Consider the following 25,782-nt stretch of genomic DNA (forward strand, 5'->3'; position numbering starts at 1 on the left):
AGGTGTGAGCGGGAAGCCACAGGTCTAAACGGGCACCCACAGGTCTGATCGGGCACCCACAGGTGTGAGCGAGCTCCACAGGTGTGAGCGAGCACCCACAGGTGTGAGCGAGCACCCACAGGTCTGAGCGAGCAACCACAGGTGTGAGCGAGCACCCACAGTCGTGAGCGAGCACCCACAGGTGTGAATAAGCACCCACAGGTGTGAGAGAGCACCCACAGGTGTGGCGAGCACCCACAGGTGTGAGCTAGCACCCACAGGTGTGAGCGAGCACCCACAGATGTGAGCGAGCACCCACAGGTGTGAGCGAGCACCCACAGGTGTGACCGAGCACCCACAGGTGTGAGCGAGCACCCACAGGTGTGAGCGAGCACCCACAGGTGTGAATAAGCACCCACAGGTGTGAGCGAGCACCCACAGGTGTGAGCGAGCACCCACAGGTGTGAGCGAGCACCCACAGGTGTGAGCGAGCTCGCACAGGTGTGAGCGAGCACCCACAGGTGTGAGCGAGCACCCACAGGTGTGAGCGGGCACTCACAGGTGTGAGCGGGCACCCACAGGTCTGAGCGAGCACTCACAGGTTTGAGCGAGCACCCACAGGTTTGAGCGAGCACCCACAGGTGTGAGCGAGCACTCACAGGTGTGAGCGAGAACCCACTGGTCTTAGCGAGCACCCACAGGACTGCGCGAGCACCCACAGGTGTGAGCGAGCACCCACAGGTGTGAGCGAGCACCCACAGGTGTGAGCGAGCACCCACAGGTTTGAGCGAGCACCCACAGGTGTGAGCGAGCACCCACAGGTTTGAGCGAGCACCCACAGGTTTGAGCGAGCACCCACAGGTGTGAGCGAGCACCCACAGGTGTGAGCGAACACCCACAGGTGTGAGCGAGAACCCATTGGTCTGAGCGAGCACCCATAGGTCTGAGCGAGCACCCACAGGTGTGCGCGAGCACCCACAGGTGTGAACGAGCACCCACAGGTGTGAGCGAGCAACCACAGGTGTGAACGAGCACCCACAGGTGTGAGCGAGCACCCATAGTTGTGAGCGAGCACCCACAGGTGTGAGCGAGAACCCACTGGTCTGAGCGAGAACCCACTGGTCTGAGCGAGCACCCACAGGTGTGAGCGAGCACCCTCAGTTCTGAACGAGCACCCACAGGTGTGAATAAGCACCCACAGGTGAGAGCGAGCACCCACAGGTGTGAGCGAGCACCCACAGGTGTGAGCGAGCACCCACAGGTGTGGGCGAGCACCCACAGGTGTGAGCGAGCACCCACAGGTGTGAGCGAGCACCCACAGGTGTGAGCGAGCACCCACAGGTGTGAGCGAGCACCCACAGGTGTGAGCGAGAACCAACAGGTGTGAGCAGGCATCCACAGGTCTGAGTGAGCACCCACTGGTATGAGAGGACACCCACAGGTTTGAGCGGGCAGCCACAGGTGTGACCGGGCAGCCACAGGTCTGAGCGGGCACCCACAGGTCTGAGCGGGCACCCACAGGTCTGAGCGGGCACCCACTGGTCTGAGCGAGAACCCACTGGTCTGGGCGAGCACCCACAGGTGTGAGCGAGCACCCACAGGTGTGAATAAGCACCCACAGGTGTGAGAGAGCACCCACAGGTGTGGCGAGCACCCACAGGTGTGAGCGAGCACCCACAGGTGTGAGCGAGCACCCTCAGTTCTGAACGAGCACCCACAGGTGTGAATAAGCACCCACAGGTGTGAGCGAGCACCCACAGGTCTGAGCGGGCACCCACAGGTCTGAGCGGGCACCCACAGGTCTAAACGGGCACCCACAGGTCTGAGCGGGCACCCACAAGTGTGAGCGGGCACCCACAGGTGTGAGCGAGCACCCACAGGTGTGAGCGAGCACCCACAGGTGAGAGCGAGCACCCACAGGTGTGAGCGAGCACACACAGGTGTGAGCGAGCACCCACAGGTCTGAGCGAGCACCCACAGGTCTGAGCGAGCACCCACAGGTGTGAATAAGCACCCACAGGTGTGAGAGAGCACCCACAGGTGTGGCGAGCACCCACAGGTGTGAGCTAGCACCCACAGGTGTGAGCGAGCACCCACAGATGTGAGCGAGCACCCACAGGTGTGAGCGAGCACCCACAGGTGTGACCGAGCACCCACAGGTGTGAGCGAGCACCCACAGGTGTGAGCGAGCACCCACAGGTGTGAATAAGCACCCACAGGTGTGAGCGAGCACCCACAGGTGTGAGCGAGCACCCACAGGTGTGAGCGAGCACCCACAGGTGTGAGCGAGCTCGCACAGGTGTGAGCGAGCACCCACAGGTGTGAGCGAGCACCCACAGGTGTGAGCGGGCACTCACAGGTGTGAGCGGGCACCCACAGGTCTGAGCGAGCACTCACAGGTTTGAGCGAGCACCCACAGGTTTGAGCGAGCACCCACAGGTGTGAGCGAGCACTCACAGGTGTGAGCGAGAACCCACTGGTCTTAGCGAGCACCCACAGGACTGCGCGAGCACCCACAGGTGTGAGCGAGCACCCACAGGTGTGAGCGAGCACCCACAGGTGTGAGCGAGCACCCACAGGTTTGAGCGAGCACCCACAGGTGTGAGCGAGCACCCACAGGTTTGAGCGAGCACCCACAGGTTTGAGCGAGCACCCACAGGTGTGAGCGAGCACCCACAGGTGTGAGCGAACACCCACAGGTGTGAGCGAGAACCCATTGGTCTGAGCGAGCACCCATAGGTCTGAGCGAGCACCCACAGGTGTGCGCGAGCACCCACAGGTGTGAACGAGCACCCACAGGTGTGAGCGAGCAACCACAGGTGTGAACGAGCACCCACAGGTGTGAGCGAGCACCCATAGTTGTGAGCGAGCACCCACAGGTGTGAGCGAGAACCCACTGGTCTGAGCGAGAACCCACTGGTCTGAGCGAGCACCCACAGGTGTGAGCGAGCACCCTCAGTTCTGAACGAGCACCCACAGGTGTGAATAAGCACCCACAGGTGAGAGCGAGCACCCACAGGTGTGAGCGAGCACCCACAGGTGTGAGCGAGCACCCACAGGTGTGGGCGAGCACCCACAGGTGTGAGCGAGCACCCACAGGTGTGAGCGAGCACCCACAGGTGTGAGCGAGCACCCACAGGTGTGAGCGAGCACCCACAGGTGTGAGCGAGAACCAACAGGTGTGAGCAGGCATCCACAGGTCTGAGTGAGCACCCACTGGTATGAGAGGACACCCACAGGTTTGAGCGGGCAGCCACAGGTGTGACCGGGCAGCCACAGGTCTGAGCGGGCACCCACAGGTCTGAGCGGGCACCCACAGGTCTGAGCGGGCACCCACTGGTCTGAGCGAGAACCCACTGGTCTGGGCGAGCACCCACAGGTGTGAGCGAGCACCCACAGGTGTGAATAAGCACCCACAGGTGTGAGAGAGCACCCACAGGTGTGGCGAGCACCCACAGGTGTGAGCGAGCACCCACAGGTGTGAGCGAGCACCCTCAGTTCTGAACGAGCACCCACAGGTGTGAATAAGCACCCACAGGTGTGAGCGAGCACCCACAGGTCTGAGCGGGCACCCACAGGTCTGAGCGGGCACCCACAGGTCTAAACGGGCACCCACAGGTCTGAGCGGGCACCCACAAGTGTGAGCGGGCACCCACAGGTGTGAGCGAGCACCCACAGGTGTGAGCGAGCACCCACAGGTGAGAGCGAGCACCCACAGGTGTGAGCGAGCACACACAGGTGTGAGCGAGCACCCACAGGTCTGAGCGAGCACCCACAGGTCTGAGCGAGCACCCACAGGTGTGAATAAGCACCCACAGGTGTGAGCGAGCACCCACAGGTCTGAGCGGGCACCCACAGGTCTGAGCGGGCACCCACAGGTGTGAGCGGGCACCCACAGGTCTGAGCGGGCACCCACAGGTCTGAGCGGGCACCCACAGGTCTGAGCTGGCACCCACAGGTCTGAGAGGGCACCCACAGGTCTGAGCGGGCACCCACAGGTCTGAGCGGGCACCCACAGGTCTGAGCGTGCACCCACAGGTGTGAGCGAGCACCCACAGGTGTGAACGAGCACCCACAGGTGTGAGCGGGCACCCACAGGTGTGAGCGGGCACCCATAGGTGTGAGCGGGAAGCCACAGGTCTAAACGGGCACCCACAGGTCTGATCGGGCACCCACAGGTGTGAGCGAGCTCCACAGGTGTGAGCGAGCACCCACAGGTGTGAGCGAGCACCCACAGGTCTGAGCGAGCACCCACAGGTGTGAGCGAGCACCCACAGTCGTGAGCGAGCACCCACAGGTGTGAATAAGCACCCACAGGTGTGAGAGAGCACCCACAGGTGTGGCGAGCACCCACAGGTGTGAGCTAGCACCCACAGGTGTGAGCGAGCACCCACAGATGTGAGCGAGCACCCACAGGTGTGAGCGAGCACCCACAGGTGTGACCGAGCACCCACAGGTGTGAGCGAGCACCCACAGGTGTGAGCGAGCACCCACAGGTGTGAATAAGCACCCACAGGTGTGAGCGAGCACCCACAGGTGTGAGCGAGCACCCACAGGTGTGAGCGAGCACCCACAGGTGTGAGCGAGCTCGCACAGGTGTGAGCGAGCACCCACAGGTGTGAGCGAGCACCCACAGGTGTGAGCGGGCACTCACAGGTGTGAGCGGGCACCCACAGGTCTGAGCGAGCACTCACAGGTTTGAGCGAGCACCCACAGGTTTGAGCGAGCACCCACAGGTGTGAGCGAGCACTCACAGGTGTGAGCGAGAACCCACTGGTCTGAGCGAGCACCCACAGGACTGCGCGAGCACCCACAGGTGTGAGCGAGCACCCACAGGTGTGAGCGAGCACCCACAGGTGTGAGCGAGCACCCACAGGTTTGAGCGAGCACCCACAGGTGTGAGCGAGCACCCACAGGTGTGAGCGGGCACCCACAGGTGTGAGCGAGCACCCACAGGTTTGAGCGAGCACCCACAGGTTTGAGCGAGCACCCACAGGTGTGAGCGAGCACCCACAGGTGTGAGCGAACACCCACAGGTGTGAGCGAGAACCCATTGGTCTGAGCGAGCACCCATAGGTCTGAGCGAGCACCCACAGGTGTGCGCGAGCACCCACAGGTGTGAACGAGCACCCACAGGTGTGAGCGAGCAACCACAGGTGTGAACGAGCACCCACAGGTGTGAGCGAGCACCCATAGTTGTGAGCGAGCACCCACAGGTGTGAGCGAGAACCCACTGGTCTGAGCGAGAACCCACTGGTCTGAGCGAGCACCCACAGGTGTGAGCGAGCACCCTCAGTTCTGAACGAGCACCCACAGGTGTGAATAAGCACCCACAGGTGAGAGCGAGCACCCACAAGTGTGAGCGAGCACCCACAGGTGTGAGCGAGCACCCACAGGTGTTGGCGAGCACCCACAGGTGTGAGCGAGCACCCACAGGTGTGAGCGAGCACCCACAGGTGTGAGCGAGCACCCACAGGTGTGAGCGAGCACCCACAGGTGTGAGCGAGAACCAACAGGTGTGAGCAGGCATCCACAGGTCTGAGTGAGCACCCACTGGTATGAGAGGACACCCACAGGTTTGAGCGGGCAGCCACAGGTGTGACCGGGCAGCCACAGGTCTGAGCGGGCACCCACAGGTCTGAGCGGGCACCCACAGGTCTGAGCGGGCACCCACTGGTCTGAGCGAGAACCCACTGGTCTGGGCGAGCACCCACAGGTGTGAGCGAGCACCCACAGGTGTGAATAAGCACCCACAGGTGTGAGAGAGCACCCACAGGTGTGGCGAGCACCCACAGGTGTGAGCGAGCACCCACAGGTGTGAGCGAGCACCCTCAGTTCTGAACGAGCACCCACAGGTGTGAATAAGCACCCACAGGTGTGAGCGAGCACCCACAGGTCTGAGCGGGCACCCACAGGTCTGAGCGGGCACCCACAGGTCTAAACGGGCACCCACAGGTCTGAGCGGGCACCCACAAGTGTGAGCGGGCACCCACAGGTGTGAGCGAGCACCCACAGGTGTGAGCGAGCACCCACAGGTGAGAGCGAGCACCCACAGGTGTGAGCGAGCACACACAGGTGTGAGCGAGCACCCACAGGTCTGAGCGAGCACCCACAGGTCTGAGCGAGCACCCACAGGTGTGAATAAGCACCCACAGGTGTGAGCGAGCACCCACAGGTCTGAGCGGGCACCCACAGGTCTGAGCGGGCACCCACAGGTGTGAGCGGGCACCCACAGGTCTGAGCGGGCACCCACAGGTCTGAGCGGGCACCCACAGGTCTGAGCTGGCACCCACAGGTCTGAGAGGGCACCCACAGGTCTGAGCGGGCACCCACAGGTCTGAGCGGGCACCCACAGGTCTGAGCGTGCACCCACAGGTGTGAGCGAGCACCCACAGGTGTGAACGAGCACCCACAGGTGTGAGCGGGCACCCACAGGTGTGAGCGGGCACCCATAGGTGTGAGCGGGAAGCCACAGGTCTAAACGGGCACCCACAGGTCTGATCGGGCACCCACAGGTGTGAGCGAGCTCCACAGGTGTGAGCGAGCACCCACAGGTGTGAGCGAGCACCCACAGGTCTGAGCGAGCACCCACAGGTGTGAGCGAGCACCCACAGTCGTGAGCGAGCACCCACAGGTGTGAATAAGCACCCACAGGTGTGAGAGAGCACCCACAGGTGTGGCGAGCACCCACAGGTGTGAGCTAGCACCCACAGGTGTGAGCGAGCACCCACAGATGTGAGCGAGCACCCACAGGTGTGAGCGAGCACCCACAGGTGTGACCGAGCACCCACAGGTGTGAGCGAGCACCCACAGGTGTGAGCGAGCACCCACAGGTGTGAATAAGCACCCACAGGTGTGAGCGAGCACCCACAGGTGTGAGCGAGCACCCACAGGTGTGAGCGAGCACCCACAGGTGTGAGCGAGCTCGCACAGGTGTGAGCGAGCACCCACAGGTGTGAGCGAGCACCCACAGGTGTGAGCGGGCACTCACAGGTGTGAGCGGGCACCCACAGGTCTGAGCGAGCACTCACAGGTTTGAGCGAGCACCCACAGGTTTGAGCGAGCACCCACAGGTGTGAGCGAGCACTCACAGGTGTGAGCGAGAACCCACTGGTCTGAGCGAGCACCCACAGGACTGCGCGAGCACCCACAGGTGTGAGCGAGCACCCACAGGTGTGAGCGAGCACCCACAGGTGTGAGCGAGCACCCACAGGTTTGAGCGAGCACCCACAGGTGTGAGCGAGCACCCACAGGTGTGAGCGGGCACCCACAGGTGTGAGCGAGCACCCACAGGTTTGAGCGAGCACCCACAGGTTTGAGCGAGCACCCACAGGTGTGAGCGAGCACCCACAGGTGTGAGCGAACACCCACAGGTGTGAGCGAGAACCCATTGGTCTGAGCGAGCACCCATAGGTCTGAGCGAGCACCCACAGGTGTGCGCGAGCACCCACAGGTGTGAACGAGCACCCACAGGTGTGAGCGAGCAACCACAGGTGTGAACGAGCACCCACAGGTGTGAGCGAGCACCCATAGTTGTGAGCGAGCACCCACAGGTGTGAGCGAGAACCCACTGGTCTGAGCGAGAACCCACTGGTCTGAGCGAGCACCCACAGGTGTGAGCGAGCACCCTCAGTTCTGAACGAGCACCCACAGGTGTGAATAAGCACCCACAGGTGAGAGCGAGCACCCACAGGTGTGAGCGAGCACCCACAGGTGTGAGCGAGCACCCACAGGTGTGGGCGAGCACCCACAGGTGTGAGCGAGCACCCACAGGTGTGAGCGAGCACCCACAGGTGTGAGCGAGCACCCACAGGTGTGAGCGAGCACCCACAGGTGTGAGCGAGAACCAACAGGTGTGAGCAGGCATCCACAGGTCTGAGTGAGCACCCACTGGTATGAGAGGACACCCACAGGTTTGAGCGGGCAGCCACAGGTGTGACCGGGCAGCCACAGGTCTGAGCGGGCACCCACAGGTCTGAGCGGGCACCCACAGGTCTGAGCGGGCACCCACTGGTCTGAGCGAGAACCCACTGGTCTGGGCGAGCACCCACAGGTGTGAGCGAGCACCCACAGGTGTGAATAAGCACCCACAGGTGTGAGAGAGCACCCACAGGTGTGGCGAGCACCCACAGGTGTGAGCGAGCACCCACAGGTGTGAGCGAGCACCCTCAGTTCTGAACGAGCACCCACAGGTGTGAATAAGCACCCACAGGTGTGAGCGAGCACCCACAGGTCTGAGCGGGCACCCACAGGTCTGAGCGGGCACCCACAGGTCTAAACGGGCACCCACAGGTCTGAGCGGGCACCCACAAGTGTGAGCGGGCACCCACAGGTGTGAGCGAGCACCCACAGGTGTGAGCGAGCACCCACAGGTGAGAGCGAGCACCCACAGGTGTGAGCGAGCACACACAGGTGTGAGCGAGCACCCACAGGTCTGAGCGAGCACCCACAGGTCTGAGCGAGCACCCACAGGTGTGAATAAGCACCCACAGGTGTGAGCGAGCACCCACAGGTCTGAGCGGGCACCCACAGGTCTGAGCGGGCACCCACAGGTGTGAGCGGGCACCCACAGGTCTGAGCGGGCACCCACAGGTCTGAGCGGGCACCCACAGGTCTGAGCTGGCACCCACAGGTCTGAGAGGGCACCCACAGGTCTGAGCGGGCACCCACAGGTCTGAGCGGCACCCACAGGTCTGAGCGTGCACCCACAGGTGTGAGCGAGCACCCACAGGTGTGAACGAGCACCCACAGGTGTGAGCGGGCACCCACAGGTGTGAGCGGGCACCCATACGTGTGAGCGGGAAGCCACAGGTCTAAACGGGCACCCATAGGTCTGATCGGGCACCCACAGGTGTGAGCGAGCACCCACAGGTGTGAGCGAGCACCCACAGGTGTGAGCGAGCACCCACAGGTGTGAGCGAGCACCCACAGGTGTGAGCGAGCACCCACAGTCGTGAGCGAGCACCCACAGGTGTGAATAAGCACCCACAGGTGTGAGAGAGCACCCACAGGTGTGGCGAGCACCCACAGGTGTGAGCTAGCACCCACAGGTGTGAGCGAGCACCCACAGATGTGAGCGAGCACCCACAGGTGTGAGCGAGCACCCACAGGTGTGACCGAGCACCCACAGGTGTGAGCGAGCACCCACAGGTGTGAGCGAGCACCCACAGGTGTGAATAAGCACCCACAGGTGTGAGCGAGCACCCACAGGTGTGAGCGAGCACCCACAGGTGTGAGCGAGCACCCACAGGTGTGAGCGAGCTCGCACAGGTGTGAGCGAGCACCCACAGGTGTAAGCGAGCACCCACAGGTGTGAGCGGGCACTCACAGGTGTGAGCGGGCACCCACAGGTCTGAGCGAGCACTCACAGGTTTGAGCGAGCACCCACAGGTTTGAGCGAGCACCCACAGGTGTGAGCGAGCACTCACAGGTGTGAGCGAGAACCCACTGGTCTGAGCGAGCACCCACAGGACTGCGCGAGCACCCACAGGTGTGAGCGAGCACCCACAGGTGTGAGCGAGCACCCACAGGTTTGAGCGAGCACCCACAGGTGTGAGCGAGCACCCACAGGTGTGAGCGGGCACCCACAGGTCTGAGCGAGCACCCACAGGTTTGAGCGAGCACCCACAGGTTTAAGCGAGCACCCACAGGTGCGAGCGAGCACCCACAGGTGTGAGCGAGCACCCACAGGTGTGAGCGAGAACCCATTGGTCTGAGCGAGCACCCATAGGTCTGAGCGAGCACCCACAGGTGTGCGCGAGCACCCACAGGTGTGAACGAGCACCCACAGGTGTGAGCGAGAACCAACAGGTGTGAGCAGGCACCCACAGGTCTGAGTGAGCACCCACTGGTATGAGAGGACACCCACAGGTTTGAGCGGGCAGCCACAGGTGTGACCGGGCAGCCACAGGTCTGAGCGGGCAGCCACAGGTCTGAGCGGGCACCCACAGGTCTGAGCGGGCACCCACAGGTCTGAGCGGGCACCCACAGGTCTGAGCGGGCACCCACAGGTGTGCGCGAGCACCCACAGGTGTGAGCGACCTCCCGCAGGTGTGATCGAGCACCCACAGGTGTGAGCGAGCACCCACAGGTGTGAGAGAGCACCCACAGTTCTGAGCGAGCACCCACAGGTGTGAGCGAGCACCCACAGGTGTGATCGAGCACCCCACAGGTGTGAGCGGGCACCCACAGGTGTGAGCGGGCACCCACAGGTGTGAGCGGGCACCCACAGGTGTGAGCGGGCACCCACAGGTGTGAGCGGGCACCCACAGGTCTGAGCGGGCACCCACAGGTCTGAGCGGGCACCCACAGGTCTGAGCGGGCACCACAGGTCTGAGCGGGCACCCACAGGTCTGAGCGGGCACCCACAGGTCTGAGCGGGCACCCACAGGTCTGCGCGGGCACCCACAGGTGTGAGCGGGCACCCACAGGTGTGAGCGAGCACCCACAGGTGTGAGCGAGCACCCACAGGTGTGAGCGAGCACCTACAAGTGTGAGCGAGCACCCACAGGTGTGAATAAACACCCACAGGTGTGAGAGAGCACCCACAGGTGTGGCGAGCACCCACAGGTCTGAGCGAGCACCCACAGGTGTGAGCGAGCACCCACAGGTGTGAGCGAGCACCCACAGGTGTGAGCGAGCACCCATAGGTGTGACCGAGCACCCACAGGTGTGAGTGAGCACCCTCAGCTCTGAGCGAGCACCCACAGATGTGAAAAAGCACCCACAGGTGTGAGCGAGCACCCACAGGTGTGAGCGAGCACCCACAGGTGTGAGCGAGCACCCACAGGTGTGAGCGAGCACCCACAGGTGTGAGCGAGCACCCACAGGTGTGAGCGAAAACCCACTGGTCTGAGCGAGAACCCACTGGTCTGAGCGGGTACCCACAGGTCTGAGCGAGCACCCACAGGTTTGAGCGAGCACCCACATGTTTGAGCGAGCACCCACTGGTGTGAGCGAGCACCCACAGGTGTGAGCGAGCACCCACAGGTGTGAGCGAGAACCTACAGGTCTGAGCGAGCACCCACAGGTCAGAGGTAGCACCCACAGGTGTGAGCGAGCTCCCACAGGTGTGAACGAGCACCCACAGGTGTGAGCGAGCACCCACAGGTGTGAGCGAGCACCCACAGGTGTGAGCGAGCACCCACAGGTGTGAGCGAGCACCCACAGGTGTGAGCGAGAACCCACTGGTCTGAGCGAGCACCCACAGGTCTCAACGAGCACCCACAGGTGTGCGCGAGCACCCACAGGTGTGAACGAGCACCCACAGGTGTGAGCGAGCAACTACAGGTGTGAGCGAGCACCCACAGGTGTGAGCGAGCACCCACAGTTGTGAGCGAGCACCCACAGGTGTGAGCGAGAACCCACTGGTCTTGTAATGATCTGGGGCTCAGATCATTGGTTCTCCCTTCTCCCCTCTTTTCCCTCTCCTTCTCCCCTCCTTTCCTTCTCCCTCTCCCCTCCCCTTGGCCGTCATTCGTCTCCTCCTCTTCCCCCCCCCCCTGTCGCCCATTTGTCAGGGTCAAGAGGTTGACCTGAGGGTAGGGTGGTCGTGGATACCTTGGCTTCTCCCACTCAATTCCCCACTCAGATGTTCCCCTCTCCACCCCCTCTCATCCCTCTCTGTCCCTCTCAGCAGCGGCCTTCCCCATACCAGGCAGAGTCAAATGTCCCTACTCGCTATCTTAGAGGAGACAGGCTTGAACATAAATTATCAGTTTTGTAAACATTGCTCGCAGGTGTCTGGGCTCCATAGACGCGCCTTGTCCCCCTTCTCTAGCTGGGGAGAGCTGACTCAATCTTCAGAAATTCATGTAGCTTTCCACGACAGATCAGTGAAGGTGATTGGCCTGAGATAAGGGCCAAGTCCTTATTGGCCCTAGAGAGCCAGACCTCAGGCCTACGTGTTAAATGGTTGGCCATTGCCAAAATAATGGGTGGAGCCCTGGGGCTGTAGTAGATGGTGGGAGGAGTAATCCTTCCCAGCAATAGGTTGGAAAAACTAAATTTCATCAGTGTGTCTTGGGAGTGTATTAGGAACAGGGCCGCAGGCCCGTATCCTCGGGGCTGAGGGCAGCCATCAACATCTTGGCCGTGGTGCGGGTATTTAAGGTATAGTGCACTTGAGTTTTGTGTCCTCGGTAAATGTCCATTGTGCCTCTAGGGAAATAGAATAGGTGATGTGTTCAAATTGTCTTAATTTACATGTTTCATAAAATAAATTGTATAGCTTGTCCAGTGGTATTCACTTAACTCCCCTTTGATATATTTTGCTACTTTGTCATTTTTAGGTGTTGTATTGGAAGCCCCCATGTTCTCCTACTAGTAATAGATACTAAAGTTGCCCTTGGATTCAAATAAGTAACGTAAATTACACAAACAAATTTTCCAAAATTTATTACTGAAATTCATATTACCCGGAGTCCCATGGTTACTGATTCCTTGCCTTCCTGGGGGATCGGTGATTGACACATTCAGGTATGGTTGGTCAGGAAGGTGGTGGCAGTGTAAATGTGTTTTGTTATTGTTTTTTTTAACTTATAACCCTTGTCCTTGGTTTATCTTCCTCATTTAATATTCATCTAATATACGTGGCAGTCCAGTGAGGGGTCATGCTGGACTGTAACAGTGTTAAGCTGGGGTATTGAGTGAAGAAAGACGGAGAATTACAACAGAGAGCGTATATTACGATCACGAGAGATAACAAGATAACAGGATTAATACTGGGGAACATTGGGTTATTACAATAGAGGCCGCGGTTATTACGACAGGGTAAGCGGTCATTACAATGGTAGCAGCGGTGTTTCAATAATTTCTTGACGATTATTGAAGCCTCACGCGCCTGTCCGTTCGGTTATGTTATGTGGTGAGGGTGCAGCCGGGGCCCATGAGATAGAGTCGACGGTAATCCTATGTGGTGCGATTCGCATAGAGTAGGCGATTCTAGGGTCGTGCGGGCTGGGAAGTTCAAGTATATACAGTAAGCGTATGCGCTAAGCAGGCAGTTTAGCGTGGAGGCCGCCTTGGGTAGTTGGAAAGGGTATTATTTTTCTCGACCCTCTGCAACTACGGACAAGGGTGCTGCGTGGTGGTTTTCGCAGCAACAATTCTAGGTGTCGAATTGTCGGGGCGGGGAAGTATTAGGACGCTAATTATTATCCCCGAGGGCGTGGTAGGCGACCCAATCGCTAGATTTTTACGGTACAGCCATGAAGGTACCAAGAGTCACTGAGGGATGGCGTAGTAGATTCTCTAGCAACGGAATTACGGTGGTGTCGGACAGTTAGATCCGTCGGTTGTTCCGCTATCTAGTCTAACCGTTGACCGCGAAGGACAGGATTATTTGGTACTGTCGGGATCTAGGTGGATGTGGTTACCTAGGCTTGGAGAAGCGACAGGGCGGGCCGGGACGGGACGGTTATAGGTTAAATCGAGATTTCCTTAAGTACTAAATTAAGTTCCCTGTATATTAAGTTCCCTTTCAGGTTAAGTATCCCTTCGGTAGTTAAGTGTTCCCCCTTGGTTACCTAATTCTCGTATATAAGGGTTATTATTTTTTCTAAGAATTTGTTTTACATGTTTTAAGTCGGGAATTTTTGTTTTCGTATTGTGCAGTATTAATTCTTTGAGGGAATTACTAAAAGGTGAGTGGTTTACTGTGTTCAAGTGAAGTGCGGTGTATAAAGTAAAGTCAGTGAAAGAACTGAAATCAGTGAAATCGTGGAAAATTTTTGTGATGACATTTTTCAAAGTCGCTTGGAAAATCTCAATTTCGGAATAAATTCTAGTTTTGTGCCTGGCCATACGATCATCGGGTCGTCAGTGTTAATTCAAGTGTGCGATTAAAGTGATCCGAGTGCGAACTTTGAGAGACCAAAAGTCGAATTTTGGTCATTTAAGCGAATTAGCGTTGGGACTCTGAATTTTCTAGCGGTTTTACTCAGCGCCCAGTGTGACAGCGCTCAGTAATTGTTTGCGCTCAACCAAGTGTTTAAGTGTCTCGCGAGTAGTATATTCAGTTCAAGTGATAAGCGAACTACACGTCGGTATTTAATTTATAATTTTGAGAAAAGAAATACTTGGTTAATTAAGAATTAGTGCGGAGACAACTTTCTGAGGATTAGGCTTCGTGACAGTGAGCGCGCTTTAATTTTTGTATACTTATCAACGTGTCTAGGTGGTTAGCGAGTGTTATATTCCGTTAAAGTAACAAGTCAACTACGCGCCAGTATTTAAATTATAATTTTGGGAAATTAATTACTAATTTTTACTTAAGGTTCAGCGCGAATCTGTAGCTGTGAGCGTCGCAGTTATCAGTGTATATTTCTCAGTATTCTACAACGCTACCGGCGGTGAACAAGTGTATGTTATGTAAACATCGAGTTCATACAGTAACGTAAATAATTAATTTAACATTAATTTGGTTTCACTAATAATACTTATAATTATATCCGAGCGCCGTTGTTAGCGTCGGGCGTTACGGAATTAAAAATAATTGTTGAAGATATAAACATCGCGCCAGTGTTAAATTAACGATAACGTCATTCATTCCTAGTGTGCCTAAGATTTTCAAGAAAAATTTAAGAAATTCAGTTAACGTAAAGTGTTGTATTTATTGTGCGCTGGTGAACTAGACTGATTATTTTCGATAAATAAAAACAGAGTGGAAACTAAATTATTTACAGTCAATTCAGTGTAATTCCTATTAATCGTATAAATTCAGTATATCTGGTTCAAGAATTCGGTAATTATCAATTTTCTAAGATTCATATTGGATTTGCATTTACAGACAAGAAAGTCGTACTATAATTCTTGTTATATTTGCGTTACTAGTCATCTTCGAGTGTCCAATAAATATGGTGGAAAGTAATTACATTTTTTTCAAGTTTATTCTAGTAGTTTGATCGATTGACAATTAACGTAACCTTTTTATGTAGATTATAAGTGCGCATATATAGTTTGTTCAACATCGTATACAGTGTTTGTTTCACAAGTGATGATTAGTAGTCGATGCCGGTTGCGTAATTTCCATCTGTCCGCATATAAATTTTACGAATGAGAGAAGAGGATAATATGACTAAAGAAATTCATTCATTGGTGTAGTGTTGTCAGCGAGACTCTGCCGCCGTCATCTGTCATCGCCTAGTCAACGGGCGACGGTCCTCACTGGGACTCGAGAAATCGATTAGGAAGGGTGGCGATATATGGTACTTCCGGTTTGGTCACACGGAACATTTTTACCAAGGATTGAGGTTAGGAAACATTTTGTGGTTTGCTAGAAGTTATTGATGAAACCAAATGGTGTGTTAAAATTTTACCCTGATCCGACGACGGGTCTTGAAGTTACGTCTTGGGGTGAAAATGGTTTTTATCAATGAATGGACAATGTATGCAGACGCACCCTCCCCAGTACCCCATCCTTACCCAAACATCCCTCCCTGCCTACAACCCCCAACCTCAAACCCTCCCTACCTACAACCCCATTCCCCAACCTTACCTCCAGGCCAACCCATGCCCACCCCAATCCCTGGCAGTCCCATACCAACCCCAGCCAAATACCACCCAACCCCTTGTCGACGCGTTATTGGAATTGTGGAAAACTACATTTCCCTCGCAACTCCCACCCTTACAACCCCCTGTTTACAACCCCCCTCCACAACCCACCCCCGGCCTGCCTTCACCCTCCCACCTATCCCCCCAACCCATCCCCCCAACCCCTCCTGTTACCCACCCTTCCCCCTCCATTAATCCTACACCTTGCTCCTCACCTCCCCTCCACCCCTCTTCCCCCCCTACCCCCATTCCTAGTGTCGCCTCTACAGAAGTTGCTGGGAAATGTAGCCAGCGGGTTTCTGGGACACGTAAAATTGATGATGAAATTTGTTGGAAGTGTCATGGCCGAGGCCATTACAGGTATGTGTGCACGAGCACACGGGTCAAGGGTGACCCAGAACAGGTCAGCACGTTGGCTGGCAGACCTACGTTTGAGATGACGGTTGAAGGTGTGAGATTGACAGTTTTTGTGGGCACCGGAAGTCAAGCAACTCTCATTAAAAAGTCAGCCTTCAGCACACTTAAAGAGACACGCCTTAAGCGTTGTGGGAAGCATTTAACAGCAGTTAATGGTCAACATATTAATATCTTGGGCCAGGCCACTCTCAATTTTGAAGTGGGTAAGGGAGAAGCTTACCGACACACTTGCACGATTGTCGAGAATCTTGCATTCCCTGGTCAGATTTTGTTGGGAATGGATTTTCTGGGACGAGTTAACTTTTCTTTGTCGGCTCAAGAGGGAGCAAGGAAGTGCAGATTGAAGTTGGGCCAGGTGGTGTACCCCATTAAAATGGTAGATCATCCACCAGTAATTGCTTCCATTAGTAAGAAACAGAAGTACAGCATTCACTACCCTAAGTTGTTGTTTAAGTCTCTTCCAGACACAGATAAGAAATCATGTGGGTTACATGCCTTGGTGAAACAGTGTTGCCCACCACATTCAGTTAAATTCATTAAAGTATCAGTGGGACGTCACATTGCACCAGGTACCACCCTTCAGGTGACTGGGAGATGTGACAGGTTGTTGATCCCTCATCATTTGATCACAGTGCTTGATAAAGGTGCCCTTATTCCAGTTGTCAATCTCTCGCACAAAACCTATCGTTTCAGGGCAGGTGATAGGGTGTCTCAGGCTACAATTGTAGAAAATACAGGAATTTTTCAGTATCAAAGCCAGGAGGAGATGCCAGCCACCATAGCACAATGTAGTGCACTTAATGTTACAGACAGTAGTACACAGGGGAAACACAAGACCGAGACAGGGAAAAGTAGTAATATTCAAGAAGTTGATAAGTTAATCTCAGCTCTGGATTTGCAACATGTGCAACAGTCAGATAGGAAACTTTTGAGAGGGATTTTACGTAAATTCCCTAGACTGTTTGCAACAGAAGACGACCAGATCGGGCTTCTGGATAGGATCGAGCATGTTATTCCTACAGGTGACCATCCTCCTATTTACACCCGTCAATGGAGGCTTCCGGAACGGGCGAAGGAAGTAATTAGGGATGAGTGTCAGAAAATGTTGAGACAGGATGTGATAGAGCCTAGTACATCACCATGGTTGTCGCCAGTGGTGTTGGTACGTAAACCGGATGGTAGTTATAGGTTTTGTGTTGACTACCGAAAGATCAACGAAATTACTAAAGGTGATGTGTATCCTTTGCCACGGATACAAGAAATAATAGATCAGTTTGGGGCAGCCAAATACTTTTCCACTCTGGATGCGAAATCGGCGTATTGGGCCATCCCAGTTGCTGAGAAAGATAGAGAAAAGACCGCCTTCTCTGATGGGGTTCATACTTATCAATTCAAGCGGATGCCTTTCGGGTTAAAGACAGCGCCTTCATCATTTCAGAGGGCAATTAATTATATCCTCAGTCCAGTCTTGGGGAGGCACTCGTTAGCGTACCTGGATGATGTGGTTATCTACTCCAGGACGTTTGATGAGCACTTACGAGATTTGACTGAGACGTTGGCATGGTTAGATAAGGCGGGGTTCAAACTTAACGTGAGTAAGTGCACTCTGGCATCTCAGAAATTCAAGTTTCTGGGATTCCAGGTGAGCACAGACGGTATCCGACCTGACCCCGACTCCTGTCGTGCCATTGCTGACATGCCTACACCTAAGACAGCAAAGGATGTTCGAAGGTTTCTGGGGGCAGCCGGATATTTCCGTCGCCACATTGAGGGTTTTGCAAGTACAACAGCACCGTTAACTGAGCTCACTAAGAAAAATGTTAAATTCGTTTGGAAACCAGAGCATGATAACGCTTATGCAAAATTAAAAAGTCAACTCATTACCACCCCAGTCTTGGCAGTACCTGATTTTGATAAGGAGTGGGAAGTACACACTGACGCCAGTGGCATAGCTATTGGTGGGTGCTTAATGCAACGTGATAATGACAATCTTCCTCACCCAGTTGCATATTTCAGCAGGAAAGTTAAGGGTCCGGAGGTCCGCTATTCTGCCACGGATAGGGAAGCTTTGGCTGTGGTAGAAAGTGTCAGGTACTTTGAACCGTATCTTTTCCAACGTCACTTTGTCATTTATACAGATCACAGGGCGTTGACTCATATTTTTAAGAAAAGAACTAAGTGCCCTCGCATGTCACGTTGGTCTCATGAACTAGCTGCTCACTCATTCCAAATACTTTACAAGCCTGGTCCATCACATGTTGTACCAGACACTTTGAGTAGAAACATTGCTACTATTAACGTAAATCTTAATATTGAAAATATTTCCAGTGAGAAAATGCGAGAATTCCAGATGAACGAACCAAGGTGGAAGGAAATTATTGAACTTTTGGAGGGAGGAAAATATCCGTCGAAGAAACGTAATTTAGCAATTCATGATTTTGAAATGAAGGATGGGGTCTTATTTTACGTAAAGGGACAGCAGGATCGTGCAGTTTTTCAGTTGGTTATCCCAGAGGCGTTGAAGAAGTCGGCGTTGAAACTCGCACATTCGTCTAAGATTGCGGGTCATCCGGGGATTTTTAAAACTCACATGAAAGCCAAGTCACTCTTTTTCTTCCCCGGTATGTTAACAGAGGTCATTAACTTCGTTAAGTCCTGTGGTCACTGTCAAAGGAGGAAAGGTACCCTTAAGGTACAAGCTCCATTGCAAGAATTCCCAGAAATTTTGGAACCTTTAGATCGGGTGGGGGCTGATTTGATTGATCTGCATCACAGTCATTCAGGAAACCGTTACGTATTGGTGTTGGTAGACCACCTGTCCAGGTACACCACACTGATTGCATTGCCTCAGAAGGATTCACGAACTGTTGCAAAGGCGTTCTTAGATAGGTTCGTCACTGTATTTGGTCCTCCTAAAGTGTTAGTTTCTGACCGAGGTCAGGAATTTAATGGGAATATTTTTAGAGAAATATGTAAAATTATAGAAACCACGTCAGCATTCACGACGGCTTATCACCCTCAGGCTAACGGCATGACAGAACGGACGAACCGGTCAGTTAAAGATATGCTTGCAATTCTTGCAGAGCATGATGCAAATTCGTGGGACGAACAACTCCCCTATGTCCAGTTGGCTCTGAACACTGCCATCCATCGATCCATTAACACCCAACCCCTTTTGCTGTTCACAGGTCATTCATGTAATTTCCCGTCAGGTCTGCTTAACAGACATAATATTGTATATGGGGACGATTACCCATCAGAAGTTTTAAATAAGATGAAAAATGCATGGAGAATTGCAGCTAGGGCTTCCAAGACAGCACGAGACCGCTATGCTCAGCATTATGACAAGAAGGTACGACCTCTTGAGTTGAAAGTCGGGGGTCTTGTGTTGAGAGTTAATGAGGCGGCTCCTGCCAATCAGAGTAGGAAACTTGCACCTAGATGGCGGGGCCCTTACCGAGTAATTGAAAGAAAAGGTCCGGTTAATTTTGTTATTAAAGGTATTTTTGAAGACCAAGTTGAGAGAACGATTCACATTAATAAATTAAAACCTTATCACGCGAGGGAGGAACTAGAGCTGCCTTCAGCAAGTCTAATTCCTGACCTGTCTAATGATCCAAGTGCTGAGTCAGATGATGAGGATGACCTCCTGTCAGATCTCATCAGTAGTCAAGTTCAATCTTGTCACCCTATGGTAACAAGGTCGCGAGCTGTACAGTAAATTGGTAATGATCTCCCCTAGTCAGGTTTAGTAATTTCATAATAATTATCCTGTAGAGGCACTGGTGTGTATTTACTGATGTACATGACTCAGGTAGCATACTTGCCTTGCTCTGGGGTTTCCAACTTCCTACACCTCAGAGTAATATCCATGCTTCCGCCATTTGTTGTTGTCTGTCTTTCTCAGGTCTGATGGTACATCAGTTCCAGCCTCCCAGTCACACGTGAACCAAGGATCGAGATCAGCAGGTCTGGGGATGACCCACCTGGCTGATAAGATCGGGGTCTGAGGCACGTTACATAAAGTCCTCCCCCCTTGTACCCGGTAACTCGTCAATTGGTTATCCGGAAGGGGTGACTGGCGTACAGTCACCCGGCCGACACCTCACGTCACTAACGAGGTTGTCCCAGTCCAGCCATGCTGTCATCACGGAGCAGAGTCCAGTCACCATTACAACCGTGGGCTAGCTGTCTCAAGGTCACCAACCACGCCCACCAGCCGCGTAGTCAAGACTGCGGGAAAACCGGAAGTGGAAGACGAGTGGTCTACGAAGAAGAACGCTAATTGCAAGGACTTGTCAGCTCTTGTCAAAACCTGCGGTTGCGTCGTCTGTGGAAACCAAGATGCAACGCGGTGGTCTCAGGTACGAACAGCACTACCCCTACAGAGTGCTTGCGGAATCGCCAGATGAGGTACAATCCTGTACCTCGGCCCAAGTTCAGCTACACGAGGGGTTGCACGGAAGGTGTACCGGCCCAGTAGTACCGGGATAACAAGTAAACGCCGGTAGATGACGTCGCCCAGGAGCTGAGGCAGGGCCCACCTGTCCTGTCACCATGCCATCCTCTTCAACGCCACTCGAACCTCACTACCAACGCGAGACATCGTGATACGTCGAAGTTGTGCTCTACTTTGGCAGCCATGGTTAACAACAATCCATCAAGACTGTTTGGGGAGCGATAAGAAGAGGTGAACCCGGGTTCCTGTTAGCGGGGTCCACCTGAGCTGACAGCCGCCAGCTGCCAGCTGTCACTCAAGTCAGGTGCGGGTAGTACGAGACCCCCTGTACTGTCCGTAGTTGGCCGAGGCCGGAAATGGAACTTCCAGACGACCAGGATCTTCAAGCAACATGAGGTAGTCGCCGGAATCTACAGCAACGAAATGTCAACAGGAACGAACGAGAAAATATTTGTAGAAAAGTTTCATATAAAAATAAACGCTATTAATATAGTAAACTGTGGTAACTCGGAACAGTTCAACTTTTAATTTTCCATCTGATAGTAAGCACCTATACACCTTCGGAAAGTTCTCTGGACCAGTATTAAATGTTGAAAACTAGAACTAGTGAAATCGAGAAATAAATCTAGAAAGTGAACATTAGACAATGACCCTGTCTCTAGATAAGTTGTATGAGTGAACTGGTTTGAGAACCATCTAGTAGGATCTCTAGAAACGTTGATCAGTGGGAAACTTTATCTAGAGTTTTCTAGATCCTAGATACTGATAGTTATACATATATATTTTTTTTAATTTTTTTGTGGTTTACTGAACAATAAGGGTGTGGTACACAGTCTGACAAATGTGTTCACCCGCTGTTGTTGTGGACTTGAATATGAACTCTGGGATATTAGGAGTTTGAGGAACTTATATCCAGAGTGTTGTTGTTGGTTGAGGGACATGTCTGTGGACATTGAATTTTTTTTTTAATAATAAAAATATTTCTGTGTCTTTTCTTTAGATTTTAAGATTGGGATGCGCTGTGGTGGACAGTTGCCACAGGTGTGGAGTGGAACACTAGGTCCCTGAGAGGTAGTGTTCTTCCATGTTGATATACTTTTATAATTTTGTTAATTTTTTTAATGACATTGATTTTTTTTATTTAATGTTTTGTGTGATGTGTTTGATCTTTATTCCGGGTGGAATACTGGGATAGCTGAAGGCTATCAGCTGATTTTAGCTAGTTAGTAATTGTTAGGTTGGGATTTCTCCAGTTATTTGTTACTATATCAAGACAGGTGTAGGATATTTTGTCTTCCAGGTAGTTGGAAGGGTACGGGGCTGCATCCAAGATGGACAGCCAGGATTATAGGGACGGTCTCTGTCCTTATGTTTTATGTATTATTACTGTTGTGTTGATAGGTATAAATACATGCTGGGGCGCACCTTTTGGGTGTGCCGTTATTGTTGTTGGAGTATTGTATGGAATTAGTTAGGATTAGATAATTTCTTTTGTTTTGAGGCATTGGTTGAAAATAGTGTTGGGTTAAAAATGTTGTTTTTGGAGTTAATGGTTAGGGTAGGGCAGGATTTCTGGATAAGAAAAGTGTGTGTAACTTGCTTTACACACAAATTTCTTAATTTCCGAGGAGGGGGAGTTGTAATGATCTGGGGCTCAGATCATTGGTTCTCCCTTCTCCCCTCTTTTCCCTCTCCTTCTCCCCTCCTTTCCTTCTCCCTCTCCCCTCCTTCCTTCTCCCCTCCCCTTGGCCGTCATTCGTCTCCTCCTCTTCCCCCCCCCCCTGTCGCCCATTTGTCAGGGTTAAGAGGTTGACCTGAGGGTAGGGTGGTCGTGGATACCTTGGCTTCTCCCACTCAATTCCCCACTCAGATGTTCCCCTCTCCACCCCCTCTCATCCCTCTCTGTCCCTCTCAGCAGCGGCCTTCCCCATACCAGGCAGAGTCAAATGTCCCTACTCGCTATCTTAGAGGAGACAGGCTTGAACATAAATTATCAGTTTTGTAAACATTGCTCGCAGGTGTCTGGGCTCCATAGACGCGCCTTGTCCCCCTTCTCTAGCTGGGGAGAGCTGACTCAATCTTCAGAAATTCATGTAGCTTTCCACGACAGATCAGTGAAGGTGATTGGCCTGAGATAAGGGCCAAGTCCTTATTGGCCCTAGAGAGCCAGACCTCAGGCCTACGTGTTAAATGGTTGGCCATTGCCAAAATAATGGGTGGAGCCCTGGGGCTGTAGTAGATGGTGGGAGGAGTAATCCTTCCCAGCAATAGGTTGGAAAAACTAAATTTCATCAGTGTGTCTTGGGAGTGTATTAGGAACAGGGCCGCAAGCCCGTATCCTCGGGGCTGAGGGCAGCCATCAACATCTTGGCCGTGGTGCGGGTATTTAAGGTATAGTGCACTTGAGTTTTGTGTCCTCGGTAAATATCCATTGTGCCTCTAGGGAAATAGAATAGGTGATGTGTTCAAATTGTCTTAATTTACATGTTTCATAAAATAAATTGTATAGCTTGTCCAGTGGTATTCACTTAACTCCCCTTTGATATATTTTGCTACTTTGTCATTTTTAGGTGTTGTATTGGAAGCTCCCATGTTCTCCTACTAGTAATAGATACTAAAGTTGCCCTTGGATTCAAATAAGTAACGTAAATTACACAAACTAATTTTCCAAAATTTATTACTGAAATTCATATTACCCGGAGTCCCATGGTTACTGATTCCTTGCCTTCCTGGGGGATCGGTGATTGACACATTCAGGTATGGTTGGTCAGGAAGGTGGTGGCAGTGTAAATGTGTTTTGTTATTGTTTTTTTTAACTTATAACCCTTGTCCTTGGTTTATCTTCCTCATTTAATATTCCTCTTATATACGTGGCAGTCCAGTGAGGGGTCATGCTGGACTGTAACAGTGTTAAGCTGGGGTATTGAGTGAAGAAAGACGGAGAATTACAACAGAGAGCGTATATTACGATCACGAGAGATAACAAGATAACAGGATTAATACTGGGGAACATTGGGTTATTACAATAGAGGCCGCGGTTATTACGACAGGGTAAGCGGTCATTACAGTCTGAGCGAGAACCCACTGGTCTGAGCGAGCACCCACAGGTGTGAGCGAGCACCCACAGGTGTGAATAAGCACCCACAGGTGTGAATAAGCACCCACAGGTGTGAGAGAGCACCCACAGGTGTGAGCGAGCACCCACAGGTGTGAGCGAGCACCCACATGTGTAAGCGAGCACTTTCAGTTTTGAACGAGCACCCACAGGTGTGAATAAGCACCCACAGGTGTGAGCGAGCACCCACAGGTGTGAGCGAGCACCCATAGGTGTGAGCGAGCACCCACAGGTGTGGGCGAGCACCCACAGGTGTGAGCGAGCACCCACAGGTGTGAGCGAGCACCCACAGGTGTGAGCGAGCACCCACAGGTGTGAGCGAGCACCCACAGGTGTGAGCGAGCTCCAACAGGTGTGAGCAGGCACCCACAGGTCTGAGCGAGCACCCACAGGTTTGAGCGAGCACCCACAGGTTTGAGCGGGCACCCACAGGTGTGACCGGGCAGCCACAGGTCTGAGCGGGTACCCACAGGTCTGAACGGCCACCAACAGGTCTGAGCAGGCACCCACAGGTCTGAGCGGGCACCCAAAGGTCTGAGCGGGCACCCACAGGTCTGAGCGGGCACCCACAGGTCTGAGCGGGCACCCTCAGGTCTGAGCGGGCACCCACAGGTGTGAGCGAGCACCCACAGGTGTGAGCGAGCACCCACAGGTGTGAGCGAGCACCCACAGGTGTGAATAAGCACCCACAGGTGTGAGAGAGCACCCACAGGTGTGGCGAGCACCCACAGGTGTGAGCTAGCACTAACAGGTGTGAGCGAGCGCCCACAGGTGTGAGCGAGCACCCACAGGTGTGAGCGAGCACCCACAGGTGTGACCGAGCACCCACAGGTGTGACCGAGCACCCACAGGAGTGAGCGAGCCCCCTCAGTTCTGAGCGAGCACCCACAGGTGTGGCGAGCACCCACAGGTGTGAGCTAGCACCCACAGGTTTGAGCGAGCACCCACAGGTGTGAGCGAGCACCCACAGGTGTGAACGAGCAACCACAGGTGTGAGCGAGAACCCACTGGTCTGAGCGAGCACCTACAGGTGTGAGCGAGCACCCACAGGTGTGAGCGAGCACCCACAGGTGTGAGCGAGCACCCACAGGTGTGAGCGAGCACCCACAGGTATGACCGAGCACCCACAGGTGTGAGCGAGCACCCTCAGTTCTGAGCGAGCACCCACAGGTGTGAATAAGCACCCACAGGTGTGAGCGAGCCCTCACAGGTGTGAGCGAGCACCCACAGGTGTGAGCGAGCACCCACAGGTGTGAGCGAGCACGCACAGGTGTGAGCGGGCACCCACAGGTGTGAGCGAGAACCCACTGGTCTGAGCGAGCACCCACAGGTCTGAGCGAGCACCCACAGGTGTGGGCGAGCACCCACAGGTGTGAACGAGCACCCACAGGTGTGAGCGAGCACCCACAGGTGTGAGCGAGCACCCACAGGTGTGAGCGAGCTCCCACAGCTGTGAGCGAGCACCCACAGGTGTGAGCGAGAACCCACTGGTCTGAGCGAGAACCCACTGGTCTGGGCGAACACCCACAGGTGTGAGCGAGCACCCACAGGTGTGAATAAGCACCCACAGGTGTGAGAGAGCACCCACAGGTGTGGCGAGCACCCAAAGGTGTGAGCGAGCACCCACAGGTGTGAGCGAGCACCCTCAGTTCTGAACGAGCACCCACAGGTGTGAATAATCACCCACAGGTGTGAGCGAGCACCCACAGGTCTGAGCTGGCACCCACAGGTCTGAGCGGGCACCCACAGGTCTAAACGGGCACCCACAGGTCTGAGCGGGCACCCACAAGTGTGAGCGGGCACCCACAGGTGTGAGCGAGAACCCACAGGTGTGAGCGAGCACCCACAGGTGAGAGCGAGCACCCACAGGTGTGAGCGAGCACACACAGGTGTGAGCGAGCACCCACAGGTCTGAGCGAGCACCCACAGGTCTGAGCGAGCACCCACAGGTGTGAATAAGCACCCACAGGTGTGAGCGAGCACCCACAGGTGTGAGCGGGCACCCACAGGTCTGAGCGGGCACCAACAGGTCTGAGCGGGCACCCACAGGTCTGAGCGGGCACCCACAGGTCTGTGCGGGCACCCACAGGTCTGAGCGGGCACCCACAGGTCTGAGCGGGCACCCACAGGTCTGAGCGGGCACCCACAGGTCTGAGCTGGCACCCACAGGTCTGAAAGGGCACCCACAGGTCTGAGCGGGCACCCACAGGTCTGAGCGGGCACCCACAGGTCTGAGCGTGCACCCACAGGTGTGAGCGAG

Source organism: Procambarus clarkii, chromosome 84 (genome assembly GCF_040958095.1).
Source record: "Procambarus clarkii isolate CNS0578487 chromosome 84, FALCON_Pclarkii_2.0, whole genome shotgun sequence".
Lineage (NCBI taxonomy): Eukaryota > Metazoa > Arthropoda > Malacostraca > Decapoda > Cambaridae > Procambarus > Procambarus clarkii.